This window comes from Hermetia illucens, chromosome 1 (assembly GCF_905115235.1).
Source record: "Hermetia illucens chromosome 1, iHerIll2.2.curated.20191125, whole genome shotgun sequence".
Classification (NCBI taxonomy): domain Eukaryota; kingdom Metazoa; phylum Arthropoda; class Insecta; order Diptera; family Stratiomyidae; genus Hermetia; species Hermetia illucens.
The window spans coordinates 157,993,346-158,009,796 of NC_051849.1; the positions used below are offsets into that span (position 1 = coordinate 157,993,346).

The 16,451-nt window shown below is 41.1% G+C and overlaps 1 protein-coding gene across 1 annotated transcript in view; it reads right to left on the reverse strand.

Moving 5' to 3' along the window:
- LOC119646705 overlaps positions 1–16,451 on the reverse strand; it is a 203,492-nt gene that overhangs the window by 119,404 nt on the left and 67,637 nt on the right. Inside the window, exon 2 of the mRNA XM_038047282.1 lies at positions 1,419–1,487. The gene's annotated coding sequence lies outside the window, so the exon portion shown is untranslated. The remainder of the gene's footprint in view (positions 1–1,418; positions 1,488–16,451) is intronic.

Here is a 16,451-nt window from a genome sequence, read left to right on the forward strand (position 1 = left end):
GTCCCCCCAACTGAAGACCATAAACAAATGCTGCCACCACCAGGCATGGAAGAAACAGACCGTGCAATTTATGCGTTCAAAAATGGTGAGGAGCCAGGAACCGATGGAATTGAATTCCAATTGGCTTAATATGGAGGTAACCAACTACAGCAAGGGGTTCACCAACTTACGCTTAGCGACGGTGAATCAATGCTTGTGACCTGGCAAGGAGGTACTTTCTGTCCAATTCATAAAAAGGGGGATATCATACAGTGCAGTAATTATAGAGGTATCACATAACTGAGTACAATTTCTAAGACATGAGTCTAAAGAGTCTAAAAGAAGGGAATATCTTATTTTGAATCTTTTTTAACCTGACCCAGGAAAAGTGATCCGTGATACTGATGTAAATGCGACAGTCTTAAAGTCCTCGTAATTTCTGGCCAATGCTCACAGCCACTACGGCGAAATGCCCATACGGATGTTGGCTCACAACAAAACCTGTTTCAGCTTATAAAAACTTTTCCACTGGAAAACTCTCACTATGGAGTCAAACCTTTTGTCATTTAACACACTGATCTGGCTTGTTCTCATGCACTCTCCGAAGACTTGCGCCCTTAGCAATAAGAATTGCAAACTCTTAGTCGCGTAAGAGAAAATAGTATGGACGGTTGTTTTTGAGCAAATAAGTTGCGGAGGGCTTGCCATTTAGTTCCTGTAGGTGAGGATGGTCCGGCAGGCAAAGTCTATAAGCGTAGTATGAATGATACAAAAAAGAAGACGTGGCCGAGCTTCCCTCAGGTGGAGGGGTGGCGTTGACCAATAGGCAGACAGTTTCTAGTGATATCAAATTTGTGGAACTCGGCGCAACATGGGGAAGTCACGAGTTCCCTACTAAGGTAGGCCAAGACTCGATTATGATAATGAATCGAGGGTAGATGTGCCGCATTAGGTCCGTGGAGTAGTGGTTTAGTTGCAAGTATGATAAGATTTTTTATTACCTAACCAAGCAGTTGGCGCAATTTTTTTCGATATTACCTCCAAAATTTAAAACTAAAATTTGGCCGCAAAGCTGCAAAGAAGAATGCTGCGAACCACTCAGCAATACGTCATCTTAAAATCTTAGTTGATATATTTCCTATTAGAACCACGCCATCCTATTGATCCTTAGCGAAAACACCGTCAATTCTAGCATTACATAAAGCTCCAGAGTAATTTTTAATACTCGCACTTCATAACTCACTCACCTGCAAACCAGAAACATTGTTCAAACGCGAAACTCACAAAAGGTGCTTTCTACCATTTGTGCCGGACAATCGAGTCTTATTTATGTATTTTGCTGGCACCGAGTGTGGGCATGGGTTACATATGAGGATGTACAAAGGCTGCTGCCGGCAGAGGTGTGACTCTCTATATAATACATTACTGAAAGGACTTACCTGGCGCTAGTCCATAATTCCTTTAGCATTGTCTGGTGCTTCGTAGTGAAACGCGCCAACGTTCAGGACCTGCAAAGAGGAATTTATACCAATGCTTAGATGACACGTGATTTATTAAAATATTCTGTTGGCAAAGCATGCATTTGTCCAGGAATGGTATTATAAGGGACAATGACTTATGTAAAGAGGCATAGTCGTGAGATATGCTCCGGTGTTGTAATATTGGATGGAGTATTTGTAAATTGAATTTAAAGCTTAGAACAGAGAGTTAAGAGATTTATTGTGCTAATAAATTTCTAATGATATTTGACTTTAGATGGCGTCGGAGAGAAAGTTGGGCCATCTCGTTTTCATTTATTGCTTTCGCCTGTGAAATGGATTATTTTTCTTTGACAGCTTAAGAGAGTACATATTTGGGAAGTATGTCTGCTAAGTTTAAATATCATCTATTTTCGACTAATATAGCTTGTTATATACATATATTCATTAAACTGTCAAACGAAAAAAAACGTTTCTAAAAATAAAATAAATTGGCCCTACAATTTCCATTGAAGTGTCCTACTAACACATTTTCGTACGCGTCGGTGCGGCCTAGGTTCGGGAATTCATGTCCCTTCACCTTACATATAATTCATTGGGATAGTACAATAACAAAATATGAAAAATTAAGTTTTGGAAATCATAAGAATTTACAGTAACTGCAAGCGAAGCCAAATGGGATAATAAAACGAAACCAGCCCGACCATGGAGTCGGAAAACTTAGAACTTAGAAAATTAGAACTCCAAAGGCCCCGCCACTATGACACCTGATGAGGATGTGACTCGGCGTGGACCTTCCTTTCCCAATCGCAATTGTGAATTTTCCGACTCCACAACCTTCATAGGTTACGATCGCACCTTGATCGATTTTAACTGCATAAAAGTTTCGAGATCCGATTGCTAATGCTATTTAAATAAGTTAGTCAAAAAAGAAAGAAAACAAATAATAATAATTAGCCAAATTTAGTATAGGCCGTTTTCCAAATCAAGCTGTTTTGCATCTGTATAAAAACTTTGGTAGTGGATTGGTCTGGCAGTGAGGCTACAACTCCATTGCAGGATATGTTACGCAATGGAACCCACAATCACAGGGTGAACGGCGAATAGACTGCCCTAGAGCTATGTGGCATAGAGCAGTGGAGGGGGAGTGCAAGTTTCACAGAAAATCGTAGAGGCAGTTGAAGCACATTGCCGGGAATTCCCCGATGGTGCGTAGTTGTGGTTTACCCGCTCTGCTTCACTTAGAGGTTTGTGGAAGTCTTATATATATACACATTGACCCAAACCTATAATACAAACGACTTAAAGAGTCCCTTGTAAATTGGATCTGCCTACAAAGAGTGAAATAAAGGAATGTAAGCTAGACTACACAAAAGTAACAGATTTAGGATCAATAATTGGAGTAGTATAGTGGGAGATCAACAAATAAAGTGTTCGATAGCGTGTGTGGAACAGACCAGTTCGTCAAATTTAATTCCCCAATTGAGCCATGGAAATCCACGTCAGATTGTATCTTGATCTGGTACTTCTTCTCGCTTGACTATCTTTGGTTCGAGTCATTAATGGTGCAATACTAAATAAAATTAAAACTTTGCGAAGAATTTAGAGGAAGGCTAGTCTTAAAGGTTATAGGTTACAATTCTAAGGTCAAAAGAAGTCAAATGTACCCCATGAGCATCGTGGCCGCAACCAATGGAGAGAGAGAATATTATGTTTATTTCGCTAGGCAATGTGGCTACTTATGAGTTGCTATTTTTCATTTATAATTTATATACCAGTCTGACTTCCCTTGTTGCGCGTCAGAAATTAGCAAAGTATCTGCAAGGTCGTTATGATGCAAAAAACTGGCAGTGATCTCATTGTTGTTATGAAAGATGGAACCTTCATGATTTCAGACTTCGCGAAGTGTTTCTAGAGGTATTGACTTCAGTAAAGGTTTAAAAATAGTAACGAGTAATGTTCACTTTTTCGTTAAACTCGTTATCTTTGTTGTACATAAATTATAAGAACTTCGTCCTCTTTGCTGTGTTTGTTTCCCTTTCGTTTGGATGTTTCACTAGCAATACATTTGTTATTGTGATTCTTAATGCCTTCGAAATGTTAGTGACCAGCACCTGACTGTCTTCGCCATGTATTCCAGACGATAGTGGAAGCCGGTCGATATTTGGGGTATAATTTGTGCTTCAAGCGTAAAATAACCATTTTAAACGCCAACCAAGCGACTATTAATGCTTTCTACTCAATGATGACATCCTCCCAGTTTATGAGGTAGCGCAGGGATGCACTGAATAGTCTGCGCATGACTGGGGTTCCCAGTCATAGGAACATAGAAGAGAATGAGTGGGTTGACATACTTACAAGGCAGCCCCTCGGTGAACACAGTCTGCGTCCCGCTGGCGGCAGTCGAGAGCAGAATTAACTCACACTACTTGGTAGCTGCTGACTTTAGTTGGCGGAAGCCCATCACCTGCTTTAAATTAACGAGGATTTGGCCTGCCTATAACAAAATCCGATCGTGTGGATCCGTTTTCTGGGTGGGACAACCAGGATTACGGCTTGCATGAAGCACTGGCCTCTAGAGCACCACTCCAGCAAGCGGTCAGGATACCATACAATACTCATTGGGATACTTCATTTGCGACTGCTCAGCCCTAGTTAGAGCCAAGCTAAGGACGCTAGGTAAACATTCTTTGAAGATCACCAAGAGGTGTTTAGTTGCAAGGTGGGAGAGCTAGTATCCTTTGCGAATGCTACGGTCTGGCTCTGAAAATTTAAGCCGGCTGTACTCCTGACAAAATGGGTATCAGTCACACTGGTCCAAGTAGAAACGAATTTGTTCTAGGTTTAGAGAGCCTTGAGTCTGCTCCAAATTGATAATAGGTTGGATCAATTGGAGCGCAACTGTCTACCAGTTTTTTAGTTTCTGGGCACTCCGGCCAGAGCAGAGTCTATTTATTAGAAACAGCCTCCCCTCTGCCTCAACACCAAAGGAAGTAGTGGATGAAACCGTAGTCCTTAATTTCGAAAAAAGTAAGTGTTATTCGTAAAATGCAGGATACAGTTTTTCCCACAGTTTTAGAACTCTCTTAACCTTAAAACAAAAGCAATCTGGAAACCCGGAGCTCGGCATTTCAGGTGCGAAAGGTTTTGTTTGTTTTTTAAATTTCAGTGCAGAGCTATCCCATTTGTACGTAACTCATAATATATATGCATATTTAGCATGTCAAACTACTCACTTTAGTGTGATATTGGTGTTTATTATTTTGGGTTGCAGTAAATCTGCAAGGAAAATACAATTTCGAGCTACTGTAACTTTATCAGTAATAGTACAACTTGTGGATATCATACTAAAGTCTACATTACTGCGAATTTCTATAACTCTAGGAACTTGATAACATTACTATTATTAATTTCAGCGGATATCGATATCGAGAGTATTTTGAGGCCTGGACACCGCAGCTTCATGATTTTTTCAGTTACGTTGGGTTGTTTCTGGGATGGGTCCGTTAAAAACGTCATCACTTTCGACCCTCCGCACTCCCCCCGTTAACAACAAATGTGAAAACTGAGACTGGTTTCGAAAAGTACTCATCGAGATGTTTCATTTAATAACCAACAGGACTATATCCAGAGGAAAACAATTTTACACTCCTTTTTTCATGTATAAACTCAATCTAGGATGTGGACGGACGGATGTGGGCGTTTATAGTACCATCTTCTCACCAAATTTCATGTTAATCGATATAGCCGTTTCTAAAAAAGTGCTTATGACAGACAAACATACGGATTGGGTTATCCTCTCAGAAGTGGTGTTGCTTGTTGGATGAATGAGAAATATGAGGCGGTTAGGTTCTCTCTCTCGATATTTTTAGCTATGTAATTGGTGTCGTGGGTCCAAAATGACCCCAATTAGAACAAGTTGGGAAACCCGAAGCTAGACGCTTCAGGTATGAAAGGTTTTGTGTATTTCTTTAATAAAGAGATTTGAGTGTGCATTTGTCCCATTAGCATGTAGCACGTAAAATATGCATATATTATGTGAAAATTTACACTTTTAAGTGATATTGACATTCTTAGTCTTGAATTTGCGGAGAAGCGACAGTTTTGATCTAGTATAACTTTGTTAGTAATGGTGTGATTTCCACCAATGTTGGCAGAATCATGCTCTATGCTATAGCCTATATTGCTGCAATTTTGTGATTCTAGGCTGAACTTAAGGGGGGTTTTCCTGTCAATTACTAAAAATTATAGTAATGTACTATTATTAACTTTATTTGAACAGGTATCGGTATGAAGGGTTTTTCGGAGGCTAGGCACTATATAGTGGCAGCCCTCTGATTTTTTTCAGATTTTTCGGTTGAGTAATTTCTGAGAATGGGTTCTTTGAAAAAATGATCACTTTCAACCCCCCGCACTCCGCACCTTTTCAACAAATGTTAGAACTAAGACCGGCTTCGAAAATTACAAACCGAGACCTTTCATTTGATACTATATTTGATGAAAAAAAAATGTACACCCTCCTTTTGCATGTATGGGGACCCCCCCTTAAATTGGACGTAAAAGAATGTAACTCACTGTTTGCGTGAGCGTTCACAGTTCTCACCTTTTTACCAAATTTGGTGCCAATCGCTACAACTGTCTCCGAGAAAAATGTGTGTGACGGACAGACAGATAGACAGACGAACAGACAGACAGACAGTAAACCGATTTTAATAAGGTTTTGTGTTTACACAAAACCTTAAAAAAGCAAGTAAATAGCATATAAAAATTGTGGCGAAAAACTGCATATTTAAAAAAATAAGACATCCTAAACCAAGGGCACGTGTTATTTCCTTTTGTCCTTTGTACTATAATAGATATCCACATAGACTCGGAGTTCCGAGCAACTAACACTCTCCACTTTTTATCTATCACTAATAAGTTTATCGTGACAAAATTTCCTTCTATCGAGGACGTTATCACTCTCGAAATCAAACTTATCTTGTAGAAATGCATGTACCGCGTGGGCATTTAGATTTCGTGACATTTTTGTTTCAAATTAATGGAAAAACAAAAATAATATCCAAAAGGGAATTCACTGACGCACGTATGCAGGTTGTATTGACTTACCAGGGTGAGTTAATACCTGCGGTTGCGATTCCTCACGGCCAGTTATCAGGAAACATCAAGATAGTCTGCAAAAGCTATCATTCATACAGTTTTGGCAGGATCCGGCATGCAGGTGAATTGACGAAATGCCTCAGCTGGTGGTAGATCAGTGACCCAAAAAGGTAGGTAGAACTAACTGGACGTTATTTCGTGTATCTTGCTCCATCCGCTGCACCCGTTCAGAACTCAACATCTTCTTCTTGATCTGTTCCTTCTTCTTGACCTGTTCCCGCTATTTGAACATTAGTGTTTTGCGAGGTAGATTCTTTTAGTAATATGATACAATTGCAGAGAAACATTCACTAAAACTTCCTTTTATCGGTAGTCCAAGTTCTCCACCTTTTGCTACCTTTGACATGCTAGAAGATCCCCTTCCGCTCACCTCCGCCTTCCCTTCTCATACCGCCTTTCGGTCGACGGAAAACGTGGGAATACAGCTCAGCGGTTGTTAGCTGCATCTGGTGTCAGGACCGATATTCCTCAATCAATTATCAGTGGATTTAGGGTCCTCCTTCTGTACCTGTGGCATTGATCGGAGGACGAAGATAGTTCATGTACCCGCATGCCGGAAAGGCTTTGAGAGCTTCCGGTAGGAGATTGGCCCACGGGTGACCATACTCCGATTCCCTAGTTTAGGTAAGTGTTTATCTTGGAAAGTATGGTACTTTAGTATTAATCACCTCGAATAATAGCTTCCTGAATAAAAAGTTGTCCTTTTAGGATGATAGTCTTTATTCCTAGCTATAAGACAATGTGCAATTGCAAATTAATTACAATTAAAATAAATATGGGATATGCGGTAGGGACTGCCGCGACGTGCTCATCAAGGTACTTCGCTAGAAGAAGAAACAATAGCGCGGTGATGACTTATAACTGAAATTAAGTCCACCCAAAATACTCAGAAGCCAGCAAGATTCCAGATCAACCGAATATTTCCGTGCTAATGCTTATCTACTGTAAGTAATTAGGAAGAGTTGTCCTAAACAATTCCCCATGTCCCTTAAATAGTTTTTTTCTGGTTAGGCCAAACATTTTGGCTTTGGTCGTAATATTGATTAATCAACGTCGGCCACTTTCTCTACCTCCTGCAAAAAGTCTTTTGTTGACAATCGGTTGATTGTTTGTTTGTTTTCAACCGAATTAATCTTATAACGTCTACCACGTGCATGATCGATACTCATGCACACTCCCACACAAACCCAGAGGTTCACTGCGATTCCCGGCTTATATTACGCTCGCACTCTCGACTTTCAAGTATTTACCAACCATACAGGATGTCTATCATTGGGAGGCGGAATTTATATTGAAGAGAATTGGCATAGCAATTTATAACACAATCGTTGCCCGTTATTATGTACCGTTCAACTGATTGTTCATAGGGGCACTAACACATAGCATAGCAGCAATAATATAAGTTCGTTAGTTTAGTTTAGTGGGAAGAGCCGCAGCTCCAGGTACTATACCTTTGCCGGCCGGCCTCTCGTCAACGGTATTCGTATTCTCCAGAGAATGCGCTGATCCTTCGTTGAGGAAAACCTTACCAAGGTATCTTCGTCTGAGGTCTGAGGAGACCGACCAGCTGCATACGAAGTGCAGGGCAATCTCTTCTTCCTCCTTGTATGTGGTAGTTTAAGGGGTAGTGTCACATTAAAGGCCCTACTAGGGTTTTCATGCCCCACTTCTTAAGGGACAACAAAAATGCCACCTCAGGTTCCTTTACAAAGATTTTCGCCTGCTGGCAAAAGTTCAGATTTCTATATTCGGCTGCGTGAATCCTTCCCATTTCCCCCATCAGAGTAGACTTGACAGTACATGGCCGGATGCCAAAAGCTGGTTATGGCCTCACCCTTGTAGATTCAGAACTTTGGTAAGCCAGTCTGTCAGTTTCCTTATTATCATCAATGTTTGAGTGCCGTGACACCCACACCAGGAATATTTCATTCAGTCGGCCAAGTTTTAACAGTACCAGGTGGCAACTCTACTCAACTGGCTCGATATATCATTGTTCTTTGGTGCTGATAATTCTGCTTGACTGTCGGAACAGATTTGAATGGTGCGACCGCTCGATTTGTGCCGCAAACATTCTTCTGCTGCCAATGGAATGGGTTATATCTCCGCCTGGAATATGGTGGTCATTTCCCCGGGAGGTCGAGCCAGTTGCATAATCGAATTTCCCGAAAACACCCCTGCGTGGGTGGTTGACCCTAAAGTGAAGATTATAAACTCTGTAATCCCAAAAGACTCATAGCTAGTTATCAACCATTCTTTTCTTTTAGTGATTACGACGGAGTATGCCTCATCGAACACGAATCTGGAAACCATGTGATCGGCGGGCATCAAAGCCACACCGGATGGACTTATGACCGTATGATTAGCTGCCTTTACGTGCACCAATAGTATCAAGCATATGCGTCATTCGATGCTTTCCAACTGAGTTGGGGGTAAATTTAGAATAGCTCAACAGCTTGCATTCAGTTTCGGCCACCAGAGTATGCATGCAAACATCAAAATGGGTTTTATTATGGATATTACATCCAACGAATCTGTTTTGGTGAAAGTTCCCAGGTCTCACCTATCGCAGTCCTACAGCAATAGAGCAATCTGCAGGATTTCTGCTATTGTTCTTGGATCTGGTACTTCCACGTTAACTTGAAGTCGACATGCACGATGCACGATATTTGATTGTTTGTACCAGCTGAATTTCCGTCTCTGCTAAAGTAAATAGCAGTTCTTCCATCTGGTCCCCTTCTGAATATAACTAGTCCAATCTTCCTAGCGTTCACCGGGAGTCGTTTATGGGGGCGCCAACGGTGGATTACATGCAGCACACACTTTCTCCGCTCTAGCATGTGAGTATCCAACTGATTAACAGCGGATCAATTCCATGCTGTCTGCTGTACGTTACAAATCGCCACGCACAAGGCATAATTGAAGGCGCCCTCGATGTCCATGACTGCGCCTAAGGCATATTATTTATCGGCCATCGCCTTGTTATTTCTTTCCGTTAGCTCATGGAGTACAGTTTCCGCGGATTTGCGTTTCTATTAGGCATGTTGCCTACAGTTAAGTGAACATATATTCCTTATGAACCAATCTATTAGTGTTTCCAGTCCTTTTAGCATAAAAGAAGTTAAATTGATCGGTCGAAAGCTTTTTATGTGTGTGTAGGTATGTTTCCCTGGTTTGGGAATAAATATTACCTTCACATCTCGCCAGCTGGTTGGAATATAAGCCTGTGTTAGGCAAGCGCGGTATATATTTCGAATGTATCGACCCAGGGCATCTACTCCCTCTATTACTAGAGCAGGAATATTGTCATCCAGACCTGCAGACTTGTATCTATGGAATGAGTTAAATGCTCATTTCACTGGTTCCCGTGAAACTACTTTGCATGCGAGAATTCAATCTTCGGTTGAGGGCTGTATGTGTCTGCCGGCCCTGAGAATTTGGACGCTGCCTAGGAAGTACACTTCAAGCAAATTATTTGTCGTTTCCTCATCGCTTTCTGTGTACCCTCCCGCTCTCCCCGCTTTAGCCTTGAGGTTGCCTCACGAGTAGTCGAGAGTCGGTCTCTTCGCAAAAGTGTCTAAATCATGGTCGTTTGGTCGATTGTACGCTCTTCTTTAGAACTTTTTTCACCTCTTCGTACCGAATGCAGACAGCTACTAAATCAGACTTTAGAGCTCGGTTGAGGAGCACCCTTGTCGTTCTCCTCTGTTTCACGAAATCGGTGCTCGTCCATGATGTTTTACCGTTCTTTGAGGATCTGTTCCTACCAGATATTGCACTAGTCTCGATCCTCTCGCGTTGATGTTGGAACTTTCCTAGCATAGATGGTGTTTTCAAAGAGAGCCATTAAAAGATGGCCTTTGTAACAAGCAGAAGAAAAACGGAGATCTATCACAGCCCGAGAGGTCATGGGACACTGAACAGTTGGAATATGATAAACCAGAAATCTATATACTCCGGATGAGAATTTGACTGACTTTCGGCTACTCAGTTGGTTTTTTATTCTATAATCTTTAACATCTCTTATCTCTTATCTTAATCGGATACCAAAGTTTGGTCTTATTTTATTCTGGGAGATATTATTTGAATTTTTCCTGAACGAACCGTATTGTTCTATCGGAATCATAGTTTTATTGGCTAGAAGTGGGCCATTCGCCAGTGTAGAAAGTCATCATTTTCATTTCTTAAGTATATATCTGCTATCAAATGGAAAGGGTAATTTAAGGCAGTGTTTCTTATGACGTGACAGTTGAAAGGGGTTGTGAAGAGCTCAGGACGAAGGCCAGAAGTTGTGGGGATATTTAGTCAACCTAGAGTTATGTATTAATTGTAGAAAACTCAGTGTAATTTAAAAACGGCCCCAGGTCCATGCATCACTTCTCAAACTTAATAAGGGAACATGTTGTAAAAACATGAAATTCACGTAAAATTTCCTATTAAACTCAAACACCCCACTTAAGTGAGACCGTGTAGATTCTCCAATTGTCATATTTGTCAAGTCATTTTCAATAAATCAACAACATCAGAGAGACCTTCCCTCACTTGAAAAACATCAACCGTAAATCACTTCCCACCTTCCAGACAATAATAGATAACTAACTGCGGATACCGACCCACATATTTTTTTTTTAAATTCACACACATCATTCAATGCTCCTCCATGGGTGGTGATGTTTGATTTTAGGATCAATCGAAATGGATAGGAAGTAAAATGTTGACTTTCCTTTGCATGGTTCGTCGGTAAGTATGGAAATTAACATTTTGAAAGCTGGGTATACTTTGGCTGGGAACGTGGTGGGAATGGAAATTTGAAATTTTGTGGAGAGTGGTAGAATGGGGAGTTTTCATCATGTAAATTAAAAATAGTCTTTCTTCCGTGTTGCTAAAGAAGTATCTAACATTAGCCAAGGAAATATCATGCATCCTATGCTGCCAAACCCACTTAGCTAATCAATTCGAGGCAAAGAATTGCCAATCTTGAGCAATGTCGAACTTGAAAGCCAAGATTCTGTCAAGTGTGCCCTTTAGGTAGGTGGAATTTGGATGAATATATTCATCCATAGAAGAAACAACCTCGGAGCGAAATCTCTACTCTTTGCGCCTCTCGTCTGATTTTCTAGAAATTTAACAACCACCACCGTAACTTGGCAAGAAATTTATGCAATTTTATGCTCAATTTCTTCTGGGCCAAGGACTACACGTGTAGCTTACAATTATAACAGATATGATGATGGGACCACGCCAGAATATGTTCAAATAACAGGCCCTATTCAGTGTGTGATATTTCAACTGAAAACAACATAGTCGAAACGAAATGGTTCAATTCTTCGTTATTCGAATAATATCTCCCTCTCTGATTTCCAGCTTCCTCAAGAAACGCATTAAATTCGTTTTTCTTCCTTTTTATTTCAGTTGATCAAATTTAAATCATGGTCCAGCCGATATAATACCAGCATATAAGCGGCTCCTCCTACGAAAAGAGCAACGTGCTCCAATCTGAATTAAAGCAATTCCATCAATGAATTGATTTCACATCTTTATTTTTTATGTTCTTGTTTTGCTTGCTTTCTCCGTGATTCTTTGTACGGATTCTATCCTATTTATTTGCTCTTCTCAGACCTAACGCCTGATTCACTGCTGGCTGGTCCAATCTTCGATGTCGTATTACGTATCTCCGCTTAGGTTCACATGCTCGTTTTCCTCAATAAAGCCAAAATGTACTATAGGTTCTTAAAGTCGGAAGAAGACTAAACAAATTGCTGAAATTGTGCTATGCTTTCTCGGAGGAAGGAAAATTTACTATCTGTTTTCGACTCATGATGAATGTATCCAGGAAGTACAATATTATGAAATTCGGTGTCGAAATTTCAAGCTGAGATTGACAGACATCTTCTGAAGATAATGCCTTTGTTTGCCTGCATAGTGTATATTCTTTTGAAATATTTTGATTTTGATTGATTGATGAGGTTTGGAAATACGATCTAAACTTATTTTATTTTCATAGAAGAGTTCGGCGGATAATAAAGAAATGAATTGCAAAGAACCTTGAATTTTGTGCTTAAAATTTGAAAAACAAGTAGGAGAAGAATCATTTTATTATATATTGGTAGATTGACATAGCTTTAAGTTTAAATATCTTAAGCAAGTTATACAAACGAATTGATTATGACCAGCGGTTTCCTCTGAATTCATTCAGTTTAATATACATATGGTTTCAGTTCACCGCTTGGGCATAGCACGTCAACCACGCTTATGCGCTACCATTTACGGGATTCAACTTCGACCAGGACTTCCCGATATATCCGCAATCGTCCTCCTTCTAGACAAGGAAGCGAAGACGGATCTAGTGCTGCTAATCGGCAGAAAATACCATTCATGCGGATAGGGAGAGTACGACGACCCGTCAGATTGAGAACCTTGGTTTTGTTGTTGTTTATTTTCAGTAGAGCTCCGCTTGTCTCTCTCTCCAAATCCACAACCATTTGGCCAAGGCCCATGACCAGGCGAGAAACCAAACAGATGTCATGAGCCTACTTTAGGTATTTGACGAAAGATGTCATCGTCCATTGAACTCCTCCATGTCTTCTGGACAAAGCGGGACGAAGGACGTCTGCGATGACAAGTAGAAATAATAGAAATAATATTCATGAGAAAGTACAACCTAGCCGAACTCTGCTTGGACCTGAAGTTCCGAAGAGATTTTACCTCGATGCAGGACGTGACATTTCCCAATCATATGTCTTGCTATTAATTTCTCCAGAATGAATATCTTGCGTAAAGCACGACAGATATACTCCCTGTTCACGCTGTGGATATCCTTTTCGAGATCAATGAAGTGCAGCCAGTTTGCTCTCCAGGATTATTTTAGACGCCCTCTTTGCGATGGGATGAGCACGTAGCAGATGCCCTTCCTTGTCGCAATCAACAAGGGTGCCTTTATTTGGAATTTTGATTACGGTTGAAGTAGCAGCTTTGCACAAATTGCAGTTACAACGATGAATATCTCTGCGGGGGACCGTCGATCTGTGCGGCTAAATCCGTTTGAATGCTTTGACCGTCGAGATGATTTCCTCTTTGTTTGAAGTAGCGATTCGTATCCGCATGTTACGGTGGCCAGACGTTTCACCTACAAGAGGCGAAACTTTGTCGGATGAGGAGCAAAGTGTCCCTTCCAACACTTCATTGTAGGACATCCCCCACAAGACCATCAAAAGATTAGCGACTACATACAAGTTCTTTCGTAACGCGGTATACAGTTCAGAAATTATTACAACCTGCGACAGCTTCTGACCTTTCACGGTGCACGCTACGTTCAACTTATCGCGATTTCATTAGGCATCGGAGCTGGAACACGTCACTCCCGCCATCACTCGCAGCAGCCAATAAAGATTTCAATCTCTTCCGTTAACTGCACTTACCCGGATAATGTGATGCTCCTTCGAGACGTGGTCGACGACCTGCGTAGCACTCGAGAAAACAGCATTTTTTATCTCGGACCAATGTATCTGAGCTCGCCCACTGTCGAGCGACAGTTCGATCATATAAGCGGTCGATGTTGAACTTTCGGAGGGTCTCGGTCCTGTAACCCTGCGAAAAGTGGCGGACGTAACATGCAAGCAAGAAGGTAAGCTACCATTTTATTGCAATCCTCTTCGACGTTCACATCAGCGCTCCTGTTGTTACGCGACCGCTGAAGGGAACTCCTGAATCTACTGCTGAAGCCTCTCCTAAACTGTGGGTAACTGTTCATAAAAACGTCCTTATTCGCTATGGTTGGAATCTCCGTTGGTGCATAGCACAGCAAATATTAACCTGGACCGAAATCTTGAAGCGAAAACCCTGTCAGAAACCAAGCGTTCCTTGCAATAACCGTTAGTGACAATCCAATAGCAGATTCGTTTCTGCTACCACTCGGCAGTCCAGAGTGTAAGACGAGATTGCCTCAATTGAGAGGACGGTACTCTCAGAGTTTATTACTTCGCTTAGGCCCAGAATGTGCGCATTCCGGAAACCAATCATACTGCGTTTTCGATAACCAAATATCGTAGTTGGTGAGGTCAGTCTCTATCCGAACGTTGTTAACGTTTCGGTAGCAGTAGAGTTTTGAAAATTGCAGGTTACTCAACCATTCCCCTCCTCCCTCCCCATTCTATCCCTCTTGGTGGCGTTTTACGACAAATAGGGAGGAATGAATGTCATTTTAAGCCCAAACTCAGGGGGTATATATATATGTAGGTGTATCTTGTGTAAGATTGCTAACTATTTAAATGTTATATAGGCATTTGTATCAGTGCGGAAGTAAAGTAAAAAAACGAAAATGCAAAATATTACGCATACTAACTGAAATCTTTCCTAGCACCCTACAATAGTGTTAGTGGGAATTGGGGGATATTAAAGAAGATTTATAAACTTTGCCTTTGTGACACCACAATATGGAACAGGTCGATATGACTTATACATAATAAGTTTATCCAAAAATCTTTCTTAAATTTTTATCAACGCATGAACTTCACCTGGTAATTTCTAAATTACTAAAAGGCTGAATAAACCTGCTCAATTCGACTCGCCACTAAAATTAGCAAACGGTGGCAAGGCCGGAGCTGATGCCGAAAAAAGAACAGCGTTTCCATTTACTGCAAATGGAGATAAGACCATTTCGTTCTTCAGGCTGAATTATAAAATCTGCAAATTCAGTGAGGACAAAGTATATTGTTTTAGCAGATACCACTATGTAAGATCTTTTCAGGGATCACCGCGATTTTTCAAAGTTTACGACTCATTCATTTTTGAGCGGCCACTTGTTCCATAGCCCGCAATTTTGAACTCATGTCAAAACTGGTACTTGTTGGCAATTGGCACTGCAAAAGTGATCCGTGATGCTGAGGTAAAGGAAGCCTATGCTAATGATATCACATTTCGACTCCTTCGGGAAATAGATAAACCTTCATCAGAATGGATTGCCAGCAAAGAGGAAAAAAAACCCACTGGGTGCGAGTGAAACTGAGAGAGTTTGTCATCACCCACGTTCTCTCGTGGTTGTTTGCCTAAGTGGTTGAATGAGCTATCTGCCACCGACTACTTGATGGTGTCGCGGACTACAGTGATATACCGCGGCAATAGCACTGCCGTGACTTGCATATATTGCTGCTGGGGATCTGTTATGTTAAACCTCACCAAGTTAGTATCTATTAGTTTGAACCAAATTTCGGGATCATGCGAATTGAAATATGGGAATCTCATTGCACATTGCCGCGGTTGCAGTCATACTCGTGTCAGCAAGCGTGTTACATGTTCTTGTTATGGAGGTGGTTACTGCTTTGTGCTTTCCTCGTATCGGACAATAATAATAATTATCGTTGACGAAACAATCCAGTTGGATCAGGGCCCCGAAGTGTGTAAGAGCACTTCATTCAAAACAGTAAACTACGGCATCACGATGCATGGTAGGAGACAGTGTGGACAGCATTGAGCTCACCAGTGATTATTACCATTATTTAACTCCACTCAGCCATCCGGATCCTGCAAATGGACTATCAAGTAAATAAATAATGGGAAGAAATTTTGAGTCATACTCATACTACTTCTTGAAAATGATTACATCCCCGAAAAGGATGACTTATACATGGTTGCTATTCACCTCTTGGTGGTGTATAACGCGTTAACCACACCTCTGGGCCATTGTTTGCAATTTCCTGAAATGCGCTTCAGTTCCCCCAGAACTTCATGGGATGCCCTCCCTCTTCCTGTACTCCTCTGCGTCAAGTGCTCTCGGCGCGACCCACTCATCGGCATCTTAGAAGAGTGTGTTCTACTGTACAGCATAGCCAGAATGCCATT